Source organism: Antennarius striatus, chromosome 2 (assembly GCF_040054535.1).
Source record: "Antennarius striatus isolate MH-2024 chromosome 2, ASM4005453v1, whole genome shotgun sequence".
Classification (NCBI taxonomy): Eukaryota; Metazoa; Chordata; class Actinopteri; order Lophiiformes; family Antennariidae; genus Antennarius; species Antennarius striatus.
The window spans coordinates 22,865,001-22,868,680 of NC_090777.1; the positions used below are offsets into that span (position 1 = coordinate 22,865,001).

Sequence of the window (3,680 nt, forward strand, 5' to 3'; positions counted from 1 at the left end):
AAAGAGGAATTCAGGAGTACACAGAAACCTTCAGGAAAGTATGAACGTAACAGAAGCACCAGGGATTAAAAAAGACAATGTGAAACAAGTCATGTCTGCACTTAGATCAAGAAAAGATCAGCAGGAAATACATCCGTAACTATTTATCTTGTTTTAAAATTTCAAATTTTTAAAAAGTGATTATTTAAGTAAACACATGTACTTTATTGTTTTGCTGTTTAATGTCAAAGTTCTGAATCCAACTTGACAAAAAATAAAAAAGACAGCTTTCACTAGAGCCCGAACTCCAACTCCGACCCAAAGGTTCCTCAAATAAATAGCACCCATTCTGGTTGAGAGAGTGCTTTGCCAAACTCTTCCAGCCAGTTCTATGAAAATCGACATTGAAAATGCTCCCATGTTAAAGGAAGCTTCCCTTCTTTCATCAGATCCTACAAAATTACATCTTGGCACATGCCCCACCCTTTCATCCACTGTTCCTGGTCATCACAGTATTTTATGGTTTGGTGCGAATCCAAAAAGACTTTAAATATTTGAATGGAAGTCCTTGAATGTATCCAGTCCAAACAGTAATGAGTAATCCTGATGGTTCTACCTCCACAGAGGAGGTCGGGTGATAACCAACCACACTGTCTTTAGATATCCTTGTTTCCACCTCCTTTTTTTATTACTGGACTGAATAAGATTTACCTTTAATCAATCAAGAAGGAGTCCATTTGATTTGATCGCTCCCGTCATCGATCATCCAAAACTACAGACTAGTCCCATCCCTGTCCGACACAAACTCCCTGGGAACAAATCTAATTCTGAAAAAGAATCCCCCCCCACGCAGATTTCACACCAGGTCTGGAAAAGCTGTGTCCAATCAGACACTCCCTTCAGAGTGATTTCCTCACACACATTCTGTGTGTTCGCACATGGAAGTCCGTGAATGGCGACAGCTTTGAGAGCATCATTCACACATCTCAGTGTATACCTGCCTTCCTATTATGTAAGACATGATCACACCCTCCAGCCCGCTGACACACAGATGGGATCACACATTCATGCATGGAGACCCAGACACAAGCAGCAGAACCAGATACCGCCCCTCCTTTCTTACCTCTGAGCGTCTCTTTCTTTTATCCTTTCCTCTTCTTCCTCTCGTCTTCTTTCCACAATCTCCACCTCTTTCTGTCTGTTTTGATTTCTCTTTCCCCTCCACTCAGTGATCAAGTCTTTTTTTGCACTGATGCTGCAGTGGTACATAAAACACACCCTTCTGGGCTCTTCCTCTCTTCCCTCCCTCCATCTCTATCTGCCGCTCACCGATTGGCTGCCTCACAGGGATGACATCAGCCTCTTTCATTGCAGTCTCTCTCTCTCACTCTCTCTCTGTATTCCCCTGATACCTCCAGACCCCTCCCTTCTTCTTTACCTCCGTTTTACCTCCCCTCCTCCTCTGTTTTTACCTCCCTTCATCCCTCTCTATCTCCCTTCTGCTCCCCTTTTCCTTTCTTACTGTAGGCAAGCTAAATTGCTTGAATGTCAAACAAACTTCATTAACTAACCCTAACCCCTAACAATAAAAGAAAAGAAAACATGAAGAGGATTATTGTCATTATTAATAATATTGTTTTGTTGTCATTAATTACCTCTTTTCCCAGAAGAAGGGGTGAAGAAGTTAATTATATTTTAGACAGAACTGATTTGAGATGTTTTTGGGTCATCTTTGGACGTCATTGTGAACTTATTAATTTAAAAAATCTGCAAGGTGGGTGTTAATTAGAAAATTCAATCACCTTTTAGTCATTGCTTTATGATATGTTTGACTTGAGATACTTTAGTCAGCACTAACCCAACCCCAGCTTGGACGGAGTGTTGAGCCCCCCCTCCACCCCCCACCCAGTTTATTAATATCAAAATAAAATTTATGAGTCCAGGTTATGACGCGTCTTTATCAGCTTCAGGAAAACATTCAGGCAGTAGTTTGGATTTTATTTCAAAGGTTTCTTGTGGGAGGCTCACTTCTGGTTATGGCGCCCCTTAGTGATCGCTTCTTGAAGCCTGTCAATTATTTGTTATGTGATAAAATAAACTTTTTTTCTGAGTAATGGAAGATATATCTTAGTTAGTATTTGTTAGAAGCTTTTGTTGGCCTACCAAATGAATGATTAATGTTCAAAATACGACCAGGAGCACTTGAACTGTTCTCTATATTTTTCTTCCGTTGCTCCTCCTCCTCGTCTTTTCACTAAAATGGAAATTTTGTTCTCTGTGCTCGGACTGTAAAGGCCAGTAACGCTGGCAGCATTTTTTTTTTCTAGCAAATGGAGCAGGAAGCCAAAAACACCCCCGCTCAGAGACACAGACAGACTTGTGAGAAAGGACAGATGGACGTTCAGACTGTCTGATGAAGGCTCTTTCTTTGGCGGGAAGGAACAAACAGTTGGAGAACTGGAAGAGTGATCATGATGCAAAGAATCATATTTACAAAAAAATATTTGTGTCCGTGGTTCCAAGAATAGACAAAAGACCGTTCAGGGATCTCAGTCTACTAAAGACTATTAAATGATAAAATAATAATAGATCTAACTCTTCACCTGTTGGTGGCACTAGAGTAAAAACCAACAAAATTTGTCTTCGTAGCATCACATGACAATCCTCCAATCAGCTGGACCAATCAGAGCCACGTCACGAGCAGCGGCCTTGGATACAAAGAGTCTTTCCTGAATCTCTGCCAAGAAAAAAGTAGGTCTCCACCTTTCTCAGGTCTCTCATTTCCTCCTCCCATACTTTCCCTCCTCCTCCTCTTCCTCTTCCTCCTCCACCTCCAACTCCACCCTTCCCTCCATTCCCTTCACTTAAGACATAATTCACTTAACCTGTATGGGCGTGGGCGAGGACCGAGGGTTAAGATGTGGCAATCAATATGGATGATGAGAATCTTTCTCTCTCACCACGTGTGTCCTTGTCTCGTGTCCGGATTCGTCTGGGATGAAACACTCCATCCTCTGTACGGATGTGTTTTACTGGAAATGTGACTCCAACTCCGTGACTGGAATAGACAGCAGAGACAACCTACAGCTTCCAGAGATGGAAGGCGACTTGTCACCTCCATCATTTTAATCACCTGAGAGAACTTAGGGTAAAGGAGGGGGTGGAGGAGAGAAAGAGCATCACTAATGGAGAAAAGGATGAGGAGAAAATATGAGAAGTCATTCGTGGGTTAACATCTTCATTATAATACACATCAATAAATCCTGTGAGCCAACCGGACCCATTAGGCTTCTGACTTGTGTGCCCACACACATCTCTTTACATGTCTTCTTCTCATGGCGTCCAATCAGGACAGGCTAACAGCATCCAGTTCAAGCTCTTCTGCTTACTAAACTGAAGGGAGCTGAAAACCTGGGATCCTCACTGCTAGACCATATCAGAATACACCCATTTAGCATCTTGTTAGCTTAGCATTAGCTTATCCTTGGTACATTACGCCAGCATTTGTTACGTAGCGTTTCAATAAGTTGCTAGCACCAGTATGCAAGCATTAGGTTAAAGTTAGATGGAAGGGACTCAGATGTTAGCATTAGCCAAGTGCTACTGCAAGTTAGCATTAGCTTAGCATAAGTAGTTGAGCGTTTTCACACTCAGTTTTCTTTCCTCACTTATCACCCAGGATTCTTTAATTTTCATGGAAA

At 41.9% G+C, this 3,680-nt stretch overlaps 1 protein-coding gene across 4 annotated transcripts in view; it reads right to left on the bottom strand.

Annotated features, from left to right (window-relative positions):
- Window positions 1–1,222, bottom strand: part of LOC137607209 (neural cell adhesion molecule L1.1-like) — a 25,380-nt gene extending 24,158 nt beyond the window's left edge. For 3 of the 4 annotated variants that reach the window (XM_068332819.1, XM_068332808.1, XM_068332787.1), the window contains exon 1: window positions 1,103–1,222. The gene's annotated coding sequence lies outside the window, so the exon portion shown is untranslated. Of the gene's footprint in view, window positions 1–690; window positions 802–1,102 lie in introns of those variants that run through there. The other variant, XM_068332798.1, reaches the window with a different exon arrangement.
- Between the last annotated feature and the right edge of the window lie 2,458 nt (window positions 1,223–3,680).